Genomic DNA, 18,736 nt, shown 5'->3' with positions numbered 1-18,736 from the left:
AGTGCCATGTGCCCACAGTGCCAGATATGCCCCCACAGTGCCAGATACATATATGCCCCCTCAGTGCCATGTACCCACAGTGCCAGATATGCCCCCACAGTGCCAGATTACAGATATGCCCCCACGGTGCCAGATATGCCCCCACAGTGCCAGATATGCCCCCACAGTGCCAGAAATGCCCTCACAGTGCCATGTGCCCACAGTGCCAGATATGCCCCCACAGTGCCAGATACAGATATGCCCCCACAGCGCCAGATTACAGATATGCCCCCACAGTGCTATGTGCCCGCAGAGCCAGATATGCCCCCAGTGCCACATATGACCCCACAGTGCCAGATATGCCCCCACAGTGCCAGATTACAGATATGCCCCCACAGCACCAGATTACAGAAATGCCCCCAGTGCCAGATATGCCCCCACAGTGCCATGTGCCCGCAGAACCAGATATGCCCCCAGTGCCACATATGACCCCACAGTGCCAGATATGCCCCCACAGTGCCAGATATGCCCCCACAGTGCCATGTGCCCAGTGCCAGATATGCCCTCACAGTGCCATGTGCCCACAGTGCCAGATATGCCCCCACAGTGCCAGATACAGATATGCCCTCACAGCGCCAGATTACAGATATGCCCCCACAGTGCCAGATATGCCCCCACAGTGCCATGTGCCCGCAGAGCCAGATATGCCCCCAGTGCCACATATGACCCAACAGTGCCAGATATGCCCCCACAGTGCCAGATTACAGATATGCCCCCACAGCGCCAGATATGCCCCCAGTGCCACATATGACCCCGCAGTGCCAGATATGCTCCCACAGTGCCAGATATGCCCCCACAGTGCCATGTGCCCGCAGAGCCAGATATGCCCCCAGTGCCACATATGACCCAACAGTGCCAGATATGCCCCCACAGTGCCAGATTACAGATATGCCCCTACAGTGCCAGATATGCCCCCAGTGCCACATATGACCCCACAGTGCCAGATATGCCCCCACAGTGCCAGATATACCCTCACAGTGCCATGTGCCCACAGTGCCAGATATGCCCCCACAGTGCCAGATACAGATATGCCCCCACAGCGCCAGATTACAGATATGCCCCCACAGTGCCATGTGCCCGCAGAGCCAGATATGCCCCCAGTGCCACATATGACCCCACAGTGCCAGATATGCCCCCACAGTGCCAGATTACAGATATGCCCCCACAGCGCCAGATTACAGATATGCCCCCACAGTGCCAGATATGCCCCCACAGTGCCATGTGCCCGCAGAGCCAGATATGCCCCCAGTGCCACATATGACCCCACAGAGCCAGATATGCCCCCACAGTGCCATGTGCCCACAGTGCCAGATATGCCCTCACAGTGCCATGTGCCCACAGTGCCAGATATGCCCCCACAGTGCCAGATACAGATATGCCCTCACAGCGCCAGATTACAGATATGCCCCCACAGTGCCATGTGCCCGCAGAGCCAGATATGCCCCCAGTGCCAGATATGCCCCCACAGTGCCATGTGCCCACAGTGCCAGATATGCCCCCACAGTGCCATGTGCCCGCAGAGCCAGATATGCCCCCAGTGCCACATATGACCCCACAGTGCCAGATATGCCCCCACAGTGCCATGTGCCCACAGTGCCAGATATGCCCTCACAGTGCCATGTGCCCACAGTGCCAGATATGCCCTCACAGTGCCATGTGCCCACAGTGCCAGATATGCCCCCACAGTGCCAGATACAGATATGCCCCCACAGCACCAGATTACAGATATGCCCCACAGTGCCAGATATGCCCCCACAGTGCCATGTGCCCGCAGAGCCAGATATGCCCCCAGTGCCACATATGACCCCACAGTGCCAGATATGCCCCCACTGAGCTATGTGCCCACAATGCCAGATATGCCCCCATAGAAGAGCTCACCGTTGGTGTGTGGAGAGCGCAGCGCAGCGCGCGCTTCTCCTGTCTGCCGCTCTGCCTCCTCAGTCTGATCTCCGGCGGTGACGGCAGCGTGTATGGCTCAAATCAGGTGCCGGTCCACGAGCTCTCATTGGCTAACGAACCGGCACCTGATTTGAGCTATACACTCGGCCGTCACTGCCGCAGACCAGACTGAGGAGACAGAGCGGCAGGCAGGAGAGGCGCGGCTTCGGGTGGCTGGGCGGCGGATCGCGATCGACTGGTCGCATGTCCGCGATCGACCAGTCGATCGCGATCGACTGTTTGGCCACCACTGTCCTAGAGGATACTGGGGATCCATTTAGTACAACGGGGAAGTATCAAAGCTCCCAAACTGGGTGGGAGAGTGCTGAGGGTCCTGCAAAACTGATTGACCAAACTGAAGGTCCTCAGAAGCCAAGGTATCGAACTTATAGAACTTTGCAAACGTGTTCGAACCTGACCAAATAGCTGCTCGGCAGAGCTGTAAGGTCGAGACACCGCGGGCAGCCGCCCAAGAAGAACCTTCTGACCTAGTCGAGTGGGTCTGTACAGATTTTGGAATCGGCAATCCTGCCGTGGAATAAGCATGCTGGACAGTGAGCCTGATCCAGCGTGCAATTGACTGCTTTGAAGCAGGACACCCAATCTTATTTGGATTGTAAAGAACAAACAGAGAGTCCGATTTCCTGTGACGAGCTGTTCTCTTCACATACACCTTCAAAGCCCTCACAACATCCAAAGACTTTGAAGTAACGGAGATGTCGGTAACAACCGGAATTACAATTGGTTGATTGATGTGAAACGCAGACACCACCTTAGGAAGAAATTGCTGACGAGTCCGGAGTTCAGCTCTGTCCTCATGGAAGATTAAATAGGGGCTCTTGTGAGTCAACGCCCCTAGTTCCGACACGCGTCTTGCTGAAGTCAAGGCCAACAGTGTGACGGTTTTCCACGTAAGATATTTTACGTCTATCTCTTGTAATGGTTCAAACCAGTCCGATTGGAGGAACTGCAGCACCAAATTGAGATCCCAAGGTGCCGTGGGAGGCACAAAGGGAGGCTGCATGTGCAGAACCCCTTCCAAGAACGTCTGGACCTCAGGAAGAGACGCCAATTGTTTCTGAAAGAAAATGGACAAGGCCGAAATCTGAACTTTTATGGAGCCCAGACGTAGGCCAACCATCCACACCCAACTGCAGAAAAAGCAGGAAACGTCCCAGATGAAATTCCACTGCTCTCACACCAAGAGACGTATTTCTTCCAAATACAGTGGTAATGTTTAGACGTTACCCCCTTCCTGGCTTGGATCATAGTCGGGATGACCTTGTCAGGGATGCCTCTACTGGCCAGGATCAGCCGTTCAACTTCCATGCCGTCAAACGTAGCTGATAGACGAACGGGCCCTGTTGCAGAAGATCCTCGCGAAGAGGTAGAGGCCACGGAACTTCCAGGAGCATCTCCAGAAGGTTTGCGTACCAGGCCCTTCTTGGCCAATCCGGAGCAATGAGAATTGCTTGAACTTTTTCCCTTTTTTATTCTTTTCAGAGTTCTTGGGATCAGCGGAAGTGAAGGGAACATGTGCATCATCTGATAGACCCATGGAGTTGTCGGAGCGTCCACTGCCACTGCCTGTGGGTCTCTCGACCTGGAACAATGGGTGTGGTATGGTATGCTTGCGGCCGGGCTCACGGCGACCAGCATACCGGCGCCGGAAGCCCGACTGCCAGCATACCGACAGCATGGCGAGTGCAAATGAGCTCCTTGCGGGCTCGCTGCGCTCGCCACGCTACGGGCACGGTGGCGCGCCACGCTATTTATTCTTCCTTCCGGGGGGTCGTGGACGAGGGAGAAAAGCTGTCGGTATGCCAGCTGTCGGCATCCCGACAGTCGGCAACCTGAAGCCCACCCGGAACAATACCTCTTGAGATTCTTGTTGAGACAAGGGGCCATCATGTCGATTTGTGGACATCACCATCGATGTGTCAAGCACCTGAACACCTCCGGTTAAAGGCCCCACTCCCCCGGGTGCAGGTTGTGTCTGCTGAGGAAGTCTGCTTCCCAGTTGTCTACTCCCAGAATGTCGCAGACAACGCCACAGTGTGTTTTTCTGCCCAGAGGAGAATTCTTGCTACCTCTAACATTGCTGCTCCGCTTTTTCTTCATCCCTGTCGGTTTATTTATGTTACTGCCGTCACATTGTCCGACTGAACCTGAATGGCCCGATCTTGAAGAAGATATGAGGCCTGCAGAAGGGCGTTGTATACAGCCCTGAGTTCCAGAATGTTGATTGGATGACCGCTCCACAAGCTCAGAGGCTTGTGTCTGTGGTTAGCAGAATCCAATTCTGAATCCCGAACCGTCGGCCCTCGATTAGGTGAGAAGTCTGTAGTCACCACAGAAGGGAGATCCTGGCCTTTGGCGAAAGACGGATCCTCTGGTACATGTGAAGTTGTCCAACACATCCAGCTGAAAGGGCCTCACATGGAACCTTCCGTACTCAAGCGCCTCGTAAGAGGCCACCATTTTCCCCAGAAGGCGAATGCATCGATGCACTGATATCCGGGTTGGCTTCAGGACATCCCGAACCATCGACTGGATTACCAATGCCTTTTCCAACAGAAGGAACACCTTCTGCGATTACGTGTCTAGTATCATTCCCAGGAATGGAAGCCTCCGTGTTGGCTCTAGGTGAAATTTCGGAAAGTTCAGAATCCACCCGTGATCCTGGAGAAGTTTGGTTGTGAGACCAATGCTGTCCAGCAACCTCTCCCTGGACGGCGCCTTTATCAGAAGATCGTCCAGGTACGGAATTATATTTACTCCCTGTTTGCGGAGTAGAAACATCATCTCTGCCATCACTTTGGTGAACACCCTCGTGCCGTGGAGAGACCAAATGGCAGGGCCTGAAACTGGTAGTGACAGTCCTGCAGTGCAAACCGTAGATAAGCCTGATGAGGCTGCCAGATCGGAATGTGAAGGTCCGCATCCTTGATATCCAGAGACACTAGGAATTCCCCCTCCTCCAGACCTGAGATCACTGCTCTCAGAGACTCCATCTTGAACTTAAACACTCTTAAGAACGGGTTCAAGGGCTTGAGGTTCAGAATCGGCCGTACCGAACCGTCCGGTTTCGGCACTACAAACAAGTTGGAATAGTACCCCTTGTTTTGCAGATGAGGTGGAACTGGAACAATGACCTGTGTCTGTACCAGTCTTTGAATGGCATCCTGTAAGTTTATACTTGCCTCTTGTGAAACTGGTAAGCCTGATTTGAAGAATCTGTGAGGTGGGAGCTCCTGAAACTCCAGTCTGTAGCCCAGGGAAATAAGATCTATGACCCAGGGATCCTGGCATGATGTTGTCCAGATGTGACTGAAATTTTTTAGTCGGCCTCCCACCTGCCAGTCTTCCAGGCCACGCGGTCCACCCTCATGCAGAAGGCTTTGAGGAAGCAGAACTGGAGCTCTATTCCTGAGAACCGGCAGTTGTTGGTTTGTGTGGTTTACCTCTAGCGCCTCTGTTGGCAGTAGAAAACCCTCTGACTTTGACCTTAAATTTGGCAGTCCGAATGGACTGTAGGGTAGGTCCTGAGTAGGTCTTTCTAGTTGGAGGAGCTGCTTAAGGAAGATATGTGGACTTATCCGCAGTAGCTTTGGAGATCCATTTGTCCAGTTCAACTCCAAATAAGGCCTCTCCTGTCCTGTGAAGGGTAGGCCTTCCACGCCTTTCCTGGAGTCCGCATCCGCAGTCCACTGGCGTAACCATAAGCCCATGCATGCTGACACTGCCATAGCAGTGGTGCGTTCATTAAGCAAACCTACTTCTTTTATGGCTTCCACCAAAGTTTGCAGAGTTCGCATATGTTGCAGGAGTAGCACAATCTCCCCCATAGATAAGGAATCCAAGCCTTCAATAAGGTTACCCTACCATTTAGTAATGTCTTTAGTAATCCATGCACATGCTATAGTGGGTCTCTGAGTCACCCCAGCAGCTGTATACAGGGATTTGAGTGTAGTCTCAATCTTACAATCAGCTGTGTCTTTCAGGGAGGCTGCACCAGGGATGGGTAAAACAATCTTCCCTGAAAACCTGGTGGACTTTCCCATTTTTCCTATCCTCATGAGGCAAAGGAAAAGCTGAGCATAACCTTTTAGGGATTTGAAATCTCTTTATCAGGATTAACCCACGGTTCTTCAAACAGGGTATTCAATTCCTTTGACACGGGAAAAGTGACTGAGGACTTCCTTTTTACATTAAAATAAGATTCCTCACACTCCTCTGTCACCTTATCAGGAATTTGTAGCACATCTCCGATAGCTTCTATAAGAGCCTGTATTCCATGTGACAGAGCAACATCCTTCCCCGTCTGAATCCACCTCCCCCTCCTCCATGTCTGACCCCTCAGTTTCAGACTGCAGGATATAGGCCAGAGTTCGTTTTTGTGGACAAGGGACTGAGACGCTTGTTTGGGGACTGAGGGGTATATTCAGTTTTTGACTTTTTTAGGTCGGAAGGGGTTCCGATCTATTCAATGTAACCCCAAATTATTCGACAAGTCGAGGAATTCGACTTGTCGAAAAGCACATGGATCGGCGGAATAGCTGCCAATCTGCGTGCTTGTGTCGAAAACAGGGCCAAAATTGACTGGTTTTGGCCCCCTTTTCGACCATCTCAATTCGACTTTAAAAAGTCGAAGTGAGATGCGGGAGCACAGACGGGGAGAACCGTGGGCAGCCAGATGGGGAGAGCAGTACCGGAGGATGTATCACAGCCGCCGCTTACAGCAGCATCCACCCGGCTCGCTTGCTGGAGACCTCGCTTGCTGGACGGGTGGATGCTGCCGTGAGTGACGGCTGTGATGCGGGGCCGCGGAGAGGAGGGACTAGGAGAGGCAGAGAGACGGGTGAGAGCCGCGGGCAGTCAGGGGTGAGCAGCGCTGTAGTGCTGCTCTCCCCTGTCTGCCCGCGTCTCTCCCCGTCTAAGCTCCCGCATCTCAATTCGACTTTTTTAAAAGTTGAATTGAGAATGCATTGAATAGCCCAAGTCGGATCCATTCCGACAGATGAATGTCGGAATGGATCCGACTTCAATTGAATATACCCGAGTCTCTGTTAATAATCTCATCCACAGAATGTCTTAAATTTTGCTTCTCTTTCTCATTGCGAGACAATTTATTAGAGATAAATTAAGGGAATCCAGCCACGCTGGTTCAGCCCCACTAGGCTGAGAAGGTGCACTACACTGAGTACATAGTAGTGAGCTCCCCGGGGAAGAGGAACACTCTGCTGTACATGAAACACACTCTTTGCCTGACATATTGTAAATGACTTAGTACACTAATAATCGCTCCCCCCTGCTATAACTCCCTGTACAGCTGAGATAATCTGGAGTCACACCGGAGGAGCTGTGCATCCCTGTCAGTCAGCGTCTGTGTCCACTGCAGAGGGAAAATGGTGCTGGTGAGCAGCTGGATCCGCTCATAGTGAAGCCCCGCCCCTTCAATGGCGTGCGGTCTTCCCGCTATTTTTATACTGGCTGAGGTAATTTGTGCTTAAAATGGAGACAGAACCGTTTTAAGGCTTTGTTTGCCAGTGTGGGTACTGTGGGGGGTCATTCCGAGTTGTTCGCTCGTTATTTTTTTGCCGCAACGGAGCGAATAGTCGCTAATGCGCATGCGCAATGTCCGCAGTGCGACTGCGCCAAGTAAATTTGCTATGCAGTTAGGAATTTTACTCATGGCATTACGAGGTTTTTTCTTCGTTCTGGTGATCGTGATGTGATTGACAGGAAGTGGGTGTTTCTGGGCGGAAACAGGCCGTTTTATGGGAGTGTGTGAAAAAACGCTACAGTTTCTGGGAAAAACGCGGGAGTGGCTGGAGAAACGGGGGAGTGTCTGGGCGAACGCTGGGTGTGTTTGTGACGTCAAACCAGGAACGAAACTGACTGAACTGATCGCAGATGCCGAGTAAGTCTGGAGCTACTCAGAAACTGCTAAGAAGTGTCTATTCGCAATTCTGCTAATCTTTCGTTCGCAATTTTGATAAGCTAAGATTCACTCCCAGTAGGCGGCGGCTTAGCGTGTGCAAAGCTGCTAAAAGCAGCTTGCGAGCGAACAACTCGGAATGACCCCCTGTGTACAATGTACTGAGATGCAGTTGTGTACTGAGTCTGGAGTCGCAATCCGCCCCGGTTAGAAGCCGTGCATCTCCGTACCCTCATGCAGCCATAAAGGCTGGCAACCCGCTAACCGGGACGTCGGCTTAGTTTTCACCACTCTTCTTTCTTCTGGCTCTGATAGGGTATGCAGGAATGTACGCTCGCCGTGGTGGGGCTTGCAAATAGTTCCCTCAGGAGCTCAGTGTCCTGTCAGCGGGGAACGGGACCATTAACCCTTCAATAGGTTGGGCCGCTCATCTCCCCCCCCCCCCACCCCAAGTCCCACGAAGCAGGCAGGCTGGTGCCATCCACATCTGCTTGAAAATAACAAACAGAAAAATAAATGCACATTTTCTAAACTGAGTCTGGTAGGATTGGCATAGAGGGAGGAGACAGCCCACACTATCAAATTCTTAAATTGCCCATGGCTCCTAGTGGACCCGTCTATACCACATGGTACTAAATGGATCCACAGTATCCACTATGACGTAAGAGAAAAATAAATGGTGCAGCAGCAGCATCCGGCTCCTCTAACCAGGAAGTCTCTGTCTACAGCAGCCAGCTGCAGCGCTACAACAGTATGCGCACAGGGCACCAATCATGTGCTGCACATGAATACCGCTTCTACACATTGCGGCGCGGAACTGCCAATGCTGCCCGTGGTGCTGCAACCACAGTCCATATGCGCACCATGCCAGGGGGAGGGTTAGGTTGCGGGACAGGAGCATAGGGTTAGGCACTTGGGGAGGTTAGGGATGGTTAGGCAGCAGGATGGGAGGTTAGGCTGTGAGACTGGAGGTTAGGGTTAGGCACCAAGGGTATAATTAGGTTTAGCCACTGGGTCCTTTTGCCCACTCATACCTGGCGGCAAGTGGTCTCGACAGTTCCGTCGCTGAACTTACTGAACAACTGCACTGCATTTGCCAGAAACACATACACATCCCTCCTGCATTCTAACCAAGCTAACCTGACTTCCAGGTACCATATTCCAGTCACACTAGCAAAGAATTATAAATGACCCAAATGCAACAATTAGCTTGTCATAAACAGGTGCACAACAAAAAATAAGATTTTAAACCTACCGGTAAATCTTTTTCTCCTAGTCCGTAGAGGATGCTGGGGACTCCGTAAGGACCATGGGGTATAGACGGGCTCCGCAGGAGACATGGGCACCATAAAGAACTTTTAGTATGGGTGTGCACTGGCTCCTCCCTCTATGCCCCTCATCCAGACCTCAGTTAGAGCACTGTGCCCAGAGGAGATGGACAATATGAGGAAAGGATTTTGTTAATCCAAGGGCAAGATTCATACCAGACCACACCATCCACACCGTATAACCTGGACTATACGAACCAGTCAACAGTATGAAACAAACAGCATCAGTCAAAGACCGATCAAAACTGTAACATAACCCTTAAGCAAGCAATAACTATATACAAGTCTTGCAGATTTAGTCCGTGCTGGGACGGGAGCCCAGCATCCTCTACGGACTAGGAGAAAAAGATTTACCGGTAGGTTTAAAATCTTATTTTCTCTTACGTCCTAGAGGATGCTGGGGACTCCGTAAGGACCATGGGGTTTATACCAAAGCTCCAAAACGGGCGGGAGAGTGCGGATGACTCTGCAGCACCGACTGAGCAAACGCAAGGTCCTCCTCAGCCAGGGTATCAAACTTGTAGAATTTTGTAACGGTGTTTGAACCCGACCAAGTTGCTGCTCGGCAAAGCTGTAATGCCGAGACACCTCGGGCAGCCACCCAAGAAGAGCCCACCTTCCTAGTGGAGTGGGCCTTTACGGAATTTGGTAACGGCAATCCAGCCGTAGAATGAGCCTGCTGAATCGTGTTACAGAGCCAGCGAGCAATAGTCTGCTTAGAAGCAGGAGCGCCAACCTTGTTGGCTGCATACAGGACAAACAGAGCCTCTGTTTTTCTAACCCGAGCCATCCTGGCTACATAAATCTTTAAGGCCCTGACTACATCCAGGGACTTCCTCCCAGTCCCCCGTAGCCACAGGCACCACAATAGGTTGGTTCATATGAAAAGAATGCCACCTTAGGCAAAAATTGAGGACGCATGGAAAATCAAATAGGGGCTCTTGTGGGACAAGGCCGCCAATTCTGACACCCGCCTTGCAGATGCCAAGGCCAATAACATGACCACCTTCCAAGTGAGAAATTTTAATTTAACTGTTTGAAGAGGTTCAAACCAGTGAGAACTCAGGAATTTTAAGACCACGTTAAGGTCCCACGGTGCCACTGGGTGCACAAAGGGGGGCTAGATATGCAGCACTCCCTTCACAAACGTCTGGACTTCTGGGAGAGAAGCCAATTCCCTCTGAAAAAAGATAGATAGTGCCGAAATCTGTACCTTAATGGGGCCTAACTTCAGGCCCATATCCACTCCTGTCTGTAGAAAGTGGAGAAATCGTCCCAAATGGAAATCTTCCGTAGGAGCATTCTTGGCTTCACACCAAGATAGATACTTCCTCCAGATACGGTGATAATGCTTAGCCGTCACCTCCTTCCTAGACTTGATGAGAGTAGGGATGACTTCCTCCGGAATACCTTTCTCAGCTAGGATCCGGTGTTCAACCGCCATGCCGTCAAACGTAACCGCGGTAAGTCTTGGAACACACATGGCCCCTGCTGTAACAGGTCCTCCCTGCGAGGAAGAGGCCACGGATCTTCTGTGAGCATTTCCTGAAGATCTGAATACCAGGCCCTTCGAGGCCAGTCTGGGACAATGAGTATTGCCTGCACTCTCTTTAGTCTTATGAGTCTCAATATCTTTGAGATGAGAGGAAGAGGAGAAAAGACATAGACCGACCGAAACACCCATGGTGTCACTAGGGCGTCTACTGCTACTGCCTGAGGGTCCCGTGACCTGGCACAATACCTCCGAAGCTTCTTGTTGAGGCGTGACGCCATCATGTCTATTTGAGGAATTCCCCAAAGACCTGTTATCTCTGCAAAAACTTCTTGATGAAGTCCCCACTCTCCTGGATGAAGATCGTGTCTGCTGAGGAAGTCTGCTTCCCAGTAGTCCACTCCCGGAATGAAGACAGCTGACAGAGCGCTTACGTGATTTTCTGCCCAGCGAAGAATCCGGGTGGCTTCCGCCATCGCCACTCTTCTCCTTGTCCCGCCTTGGCAGTTTACATGAGCCACGTCTGTGACATTGTCTGATTGAATCAGAACCGGGAGGCCCCGAAGAAGAGTCTTCGCTTGTTGCAGGCCGTTGTATATGGCCCTCAGTTCCAGTATGTTGATGTGTAGGCAAGCCTCCTGGCTTGACCATATTCCTTGAAAATTTCTTCCTTGTGTGACTGCTCCCCATCCTCGGAGGCTCGCGTCCGTGGTTACCAGAACCCAGTCTTGAATTCCGAACCTGCGACCCTCTAGAAGGTGAGCACTCTGCAGCCACCACAGGAGAGACACCCTGGCCCTGGGGGACAGGGTCATTTTCTGATGCATTTGTAGATGAGACCTGATAAAGCTAAATATTTATCATGTATATAACCCTTTATGAGGTCTAAGAACACTGTACGCTAGCTACGTAAGAAGTACCGTAAGGGTACGCAAGTTGCGTAACGATCGCTCAGCCGTAGGCGAGACGCTCAAGCGTCACGTTCGCTTACGGCTTAGTGATCACAGGCAGGCACGCTATTGGCTGCCGACTAACGTTATGATTAGCTATAGCGTAGCGGACGCTCGGGACCACGAGGAGATCACCAGCGATGCAGACGCTCACAACGTTAAACCTTTATCTCTATACCTTCAGCAATGAAATACACAGTAAACCTTAGTGTGGAGACAATGTGTAAGTGCAACCTTGTGTAACCTGATTACCTACAAAGCTGCTTGAGCGTCACCGACGCTCAGAGAATACTTAACACTATAAAGAATACACAGATACCTGGCTTAGGGTCCGAAACCTATTATATGTATTATGACTATTACTTGCAAAAAGAATCACAGTACAAAGCATACACTACAGTATAACATAAACCAACTAACCAGATAACTACACAGGAAATACAATACAATACAATTCAAGTCTAATCAAGGGAAAATACGAGAGAAAGAGAAGAGAGGGAGAGAGAGAGAAATGGCTCACAGTAAGACAATATGATTACGGAGAGAACTTACGCACAAGGGGAACGATCGCATGCGCCTCGATATCCAGCTCCCGATTATCAGCAATGAGAACCGTTGAAGAGAGTGAAGTTGGATATGGTCGGCCTGCTATTTATGCTCCACACACAATACAATTCAATGGTCCCTACAATCTCATTGTTCATTGGACACAGGAATTCGGCTTCGCATTATAACAAAAGGTCATAGGTTGATTCATACAGGTGGGCTGTGACTATTTCCAACTGCTCAGGTGGGAGGGAAACTGGGTTTCCCGCCGCATGGGTAATAAAGTGCAAATAAAGTAAATGTTCATAAACTTCTTATGTCCATAACTATTCGCACGAGCGATTGATCTGCTTCAAACCAACACCGGAATATTTCTAATTAAATACTCTTCCGATGGATACTAAACACCACTGTATTACTCCTATCTGACCCTTCGTATCAAACAAAGAGGGATTCCTCTGTTCATGAACATTCTATATTAACCAAACTTTCAGAATCTATCAAAGGGACCATGATCTACAAAATACATTATTAGCGAAAATATGTAATGATTGAGTCGCACGCTACGATCGCATAAACTCTACCGTAAATACGCATACCATGCGCCTGCGGGTGCCCGCGACTGTGAGTATGTGCACGTACGGGAGAGCGTACGCATGCGCAGCACGGACCTGTGTGAGGTGCAAATATGGTAGTGTGCATAGAGATATTTTTCTGACTTTGACAGTCCACCCTTTGGCAGTCAATAATAACTGCCACTTCCTGAAAACATTTCAAAAGGAGAAAAATATATGTCAGGGGTTAATTCATTTCCATGGTTGGGTAAGGGAGGAGAGAGGAGTAGGTGGGAAGAGGGTATGACCTAGTGAGATAGCAGAAGCATGTGTGTATGAGTCCATGTTTGGGGGGTCATGTATCATCGTGCCGTACGTGTTGTAAATCAAGCTTCGAAGTATTGCGAAGTATACATTTGAATTCCTTCTTATCCCGTGGTACAGGTCTGTGGATGGGCTGTCAAACTTTACCGAGCTCTTTTCGGATTTTGAACAAAATGGGGAGCACATTTTAGTTGATGATACATGAATGGGGGAATATGTGATTGCTGATATCTGTGCCTGTATTCCCTATACTATGTGTGTCATTACCTGAGGGTTGTAGAAATTAAGAAAAGACATAATTACGGTAAATGCGGTGGTATTCTATGTCAGGTTAATGTACATCTGTCGGTTGAAGTTTTGTTCGGTATCAGTTGAAAGTCGTCTTCTTTGCGCTGTTTTGCTCATTAAGCGTGAGCAATAAGCTTTGTCAATGCCATTAGATTTACAAAAAAAAATGTTGGGCTAGCGTAATTTTAAGAATTCTAGGGAAACTGGGGATCCATGGCAAAGTTCATCAAGTGTCCATATCTCAAGTGGTCAAAACTTCTTCTTTGGTCTATCCGTTGTCTGTATAGCGTCTCATCAACTTCCTCGTCCAAGGGGGTCTTGTTATCTTGGAGAAAAACCAGAAAAACAGGTGAAAGAAACGGACCGTAGAAATCGCATTTTCATCACATCATTGTTTCTATCGTTGGGTCGTAAATCAAATCCAGGTTAATTACAGTTTCCTCACTCCTCAAACTCATCACTCTGGTACTTTGATTGCACCTCATTAAAGCCTGCCCGCATCTAAATATCAATCCAATCGATATAACGACACCTAAGATACATAGTAGAAACTTCCCAACATCCATTATGACTCCTTGAGCCCAGTCTCCCAAACCGGAGAACCAATTTCGCGGGTTCAACCATGACACCCAACCAGTCAGCTCATTACCTACAGCAGCAAGAGTGAGATTGTGTTTTCGACGAAATTCCCACTTTAATTGGAGAATATCGTCCATCTTTTGGTCTATGACCTCTACCGGATCCTCGGTGCTATTCGTGATATACGTGCAACACTTCACGCCGTACTGTGTTGCCAATGTAACACAATATCCGCCTGTCACTGCTGTGAGGTAATTAAGAACCATTCTATGCTGTACCAGTTCTGTTTTATAAGCTTGAAGTTCTCTTCCAGTGTATCTAAACGTGTCATCATACATTTCAGTGATATTATCTAACAAATTGGCGAGTGCGGAAATGTATCTATAATTCATCACTCCTCGAGCGGTGCGAGTGAAATCTAACGCCACCAGAACCTGAATCCCGGTGGATTCATGGATCAGATCAGAGGCCGGATGCTCTAACCTTTCTGACAGTTGTCTTTTAACGAGGTGCTCGTAATGAGTGTGAGTATAAGGAGCTTGGGCACCACGGTGTATGTCTTTCATTTTATCATGAGTTACAGTCATTACTTCAGGCAATACTCTTCCAATATAACACAATCCTTCAGAGTTTGGGGCAAGCCACTTGTACGCCTTTCTCCCGCATATGAAATATGCATCATCGGGGAGAACATATGGGACGGAGAAAGACATTACCATATTACACACCTTCCAGGTGAAATCTCCTAGCCCTAATTCTTCCATCTGCTTAATGCACGTATCAGGTTGTACGATATGTGCACAGTATCCTGGTGATACTTCTCCAACTCTAGTAATCCTATTTCCTAAGGTGTATCTATACCGGAAAGATTTTCCTCTACTGGCTATGTGGCGTACAAGCTCTGTATCTGTAGGCATTCTATCTGCTCTATGTGAAAAGGTCATGGTGTGGTTACTCCATGATACTTCCCAATTTCCCGGCTTTCTGGAATTGGAGATGTTAAAACATAATAGGGACCTATCCACGTGGTATTGGTGGAGCTTCAAACTAGGAGGGCTGGAGATATTAAACCTCCGGTCCACCGGTCTCCCACCATTTAACTCAAGTACCTCCCCTATCGTTAAAGGAAATGGTACTAGCCCTGATTTGCTATGACCCTGAGGTACTTGAGAGCATACCCAACAATCTGTTTTGTTTAATACGTTACCCACTAAGGAGTGATAGTCACTCAATGGATGCCGGTCCATATGGATATTAAAACTGGATTGGCATTTCTTAATGCACCCATCTTCAATGACATTGTTACAGAGCCTACAGATACAGTTTTCTTCAGCTAACAATCCGTCACAATTTCTTCTATGGTCAATGCTATCGGATCGTTTTCTGATACTCGCCTTTGCTTGTTGGTTAGGTTGATCTTGGAAAACTACGCCTCCATCTTTATCATCAGAACCCATTCCAGAACCTCTATCGACCTCCATGGTACTCTCGCCGGAACAGACTGCTCTGGTCAACATCATGGTCAACAGGAAAATCCGGATCACAGTCTCTTGGGGCAAGTCCATCTTTGAGGAGGAGACGAAGAAGAATGAGAAGGAGGAAAAGGAAATTTGAGGGAGAGGGGATGGGAAGTGGAGGAAAATAATAAAAGGGAGTGGGGAGTCGACAACAGCTCTCGGTCTTCAAGGCTCAGGTGCCGCCTCAGTCCTCCTGGAACAGACACTCCAGTGATACAACCTCTACCGTCTGTTCCTTATCACGGGACTTCTCTGGATCAGCAACCTTCTTGCAGTGGGATGAATGGACCCAAGTCTCTCTCTCAGCAACCTTCAATGCTGTAGTGCTAGTCAATAAGACCTGGTATGGTCCTTCCCATCTGTCAATAAGGCAACCTGAGCGTAGAAAATTTCGTATCATTACATAATCCCCAGGTTCAATGTCATGACAACTACTATCAGGTAGATCAGGAATCACCAACTTTAGATTATCATTTTGATTCCTTAACTGTTTACTCATGTTAATCAAGTACTTTACAGTTACTTCATTGTTACATTTCAAATCATCCTGAGGGTTAATCATGACATGCGGTTGTCGACCAAATAAGATTTCAAAGGGGGACAGATTAAGAGGGGACCTGGGAGTGGTTCTGATACTGTACAATACAATGGGTAAAGCTTCTGGCCATGTCAATCCTGTCTCTGCCATCACTTTACTCAATTTATTTTTAATAGTGCTGTTCACTCTTTCGACCTTCGCACTCGCCTGTGGACGGTACGGAGTGTGCAGCTTGCTATCAATTCCCATCAACTTACACATTCCTTGAAAGACATCACCTGTAAAATGGGTACCCCTATCGCTTTCGATTATTCTAGGGATACCATATCTACATACAAATTCCTGCACAATTTTCTTAGCTGTAAACATAGCGGTATTTGTAGCTGCAGGAAATGCTTCGACCCAATTCGAGAAAACATCTATACAAACAAGTACATATTTCAAATTCCGACAAGGGGGTAATTGAATGAAGTCAATTTGTATTACCTGGAAAGGGCCGCCGGCAGGTGGGATATGGGATGGTTCTGTTGGTATTGCCTTTCCAATATTCTTTCTCAGACAGGTAAGGCATGACATTGCTCTTTTACTCGCATGAGAGGAGAATCCTGGGGCGCACCAATAGGCTCTTACCAATTTGCACATTCCCTCCTTGCCTAGATGAGTCAGCCCGTGAGCTGCTTCAGCCAGACATGGAAGATATGCTCTGGGGGCCACTGGTTTACCATGTCCATCCGTCCAGAGTCCTGAGGACTCTTGGCCACATCCCTTTGCCTTCCAGACTGCCTTTTCCTGTGTGGAACACAAATTTTGCATTTTACACAACTTCTGTGTGTTGATGGTATTGAATACCATCAGTTGTGTGGTGTTTGTCTGTATGGGGGTAGCAGCTGCTAACTTAGCAGCTTCGTCTGCTCGGCTGTTACCAAGTGATACCGGGTCTTGGCTATATGTGTGTGCTTTACATTTGATAACAGCCACTCTGTCGGGTTCCTGTATCGCTGTTAGAAGCCTTTTTATGTGAGCTGCATGCGCTACCGGTGTACCAGCTGCCGTCATGAAATTTCTGAGGCGCCATAGGGCTCCGAAATCATGGACTACCCCGAATGCGTATCTAGAATCGGTGTAGATATTGGCTGACTTACCCTTAGCCAATTCACATGCTCTGGTTAGGGTGACCAGTTCAGCAACCTGGGCTGAGTGAGGTGGGCCTAGCGGTTCCGCTTCTATGGTGTCTTGGTCATCTACGACTGCGTATCCAGTACACAAGTCTCCCGAGTCTGACTGTCTGTGACAACTACCGTCCGTGTAGAACGTGAGTTCTGCATCTTCCAGTGGGTTGTCACTGATGTCAGGCCTTGCGGTAAAATTTTGGGTCAAATATTCCATACAATCATGTGTATCTTCCTTTGTATTAAATCCTCCTTCCCCAGCACTCTCACCTTCCACCCTTTGTGCCTGACCAGGCACACCTGGGAGATATGTTGCAGGATTTAATGCACTGCATCTCCTTATGGTGATGTTTACGGGGGCCATTAGTGCCAATTCCCATCTTGTAAACCTCGCTGATGAGACGTGTCTGGTTTGGGCAGAATTCAATAAGGCTGATACTGCATGTGGCGTATGGATTGTGAGGTTGTGGCCTAGCACGACATCTTCGCTTTTTGTCACTAGCAATGCTATCGCAGCAACGCTTCGCAAGCATGTGGGGAGGGATCGCGCTACCGTATCTAGCTGAGCGCTGTAGTATGCAACTGGCCTGCTGGCATCACCGTGTTTTTGGGTTAGTACGCCTGCCGCGCAACCAGCACTTTCTGTTCCGTATAGTTCAAAGGGTTTCCCATAGTCTGGCATACCTAGTGCTGGTGCCTGCGTTAGGCACTGTTTGAGTCTCTCAAATGCTGTTTCGGACTCGTCTGTATGCGAGATCCTATCAGGTTTGTTTGAGGAGACCATTTCCTGCAAAGGTAACGCTAAAATGGAAAACCCTGGGATCCAATTACGGCAATACCCACACATTCCTAAAAACGTTCTGATCTGTTGCTGGGTTTGTGGCAGGGTCATGTCTCTAATTGCTTGGATTCTATCAGCGGTCAGGTGTCTCAGTCCTTGTGTTAGACAGTGTCCCAAATATTTTACCTTAGTTTGGCATAATTGCAACTTGTCTTTGGACACCTTGTGTCCGGTGTCTGAAAGATGAAACAGGAGCTGTCTCGTATCCTTCAGAGATGCTTCCAGTGAATCTGAACACAGTAATAATAAGAATTTACTTACCGATAATTCTATTTCTCGGAGTCCGTAGAGGATGCTGGGGTTCCTGAAAGGACCATGGGGAATAGCGGCTCCGCAGGAGACAGGGCACAAAAAGTAAAGCTTTACGATCAGGTGGTGTGTACTGGCTCCTCCCCCTATGACCCTCCTCCAAGCCTCAGTTAGGTACTGTGCCCGGACGAGCGTACACAATAAGGAAGGATTTATGAATCCCGGGTAAGACTCATACCAGCCACACCAATCACACCGTACAACCTGTGATCTAAACCCAGTTAACAGTATGATAACAGCGGAGCCTCTGAAAAGATGGCTCACAACAATAATAACCCGATTTTTGTAACTATGTACAAGTAATGCAGATAATCCGCACTTGGGATGGGCGCCCAGCATCCACTACGGACTCCGAGAAATAGAATTATCGGTAAGTAAATTCT

At 49.0% G+C, this 18,736-nt stretch overlaps 1 long non-coding RNA gene across 1 annotated transcript in view; it reads left to right on the top strand.

Annotated features, from left to right (window-relative positions):
- Positions 1-18,736, top strand: part of LOC135049790 (uncharacterized) — a 216,161-nt gene that overhangs the window by 137,883 nt on the left and 59,542 nt on the right. The gene's annotated exons all lie outside the window — the stretch shown is intronic.

Source organism: Pseudophryne corroboree, chromosome 2, assembly GCF_028390025.1.
Source record: "Pseudophryne corroboree isolate aPseCor3 chromosome 2, aPseCor3.hap2, whole genome shotgun sequence".
Lineage (NCBI taxonomy): Eukaryota > Metazoa > Chordata > Amphibia > Anura > Myobatrachidae > Pseudophryne > Pseudophryne corroboree.
The sequence above is the reverse complement of the archived record's forward strand: the minus strand, read 5'-3'. Positions and strand labels throughout refer to the sequence as shown.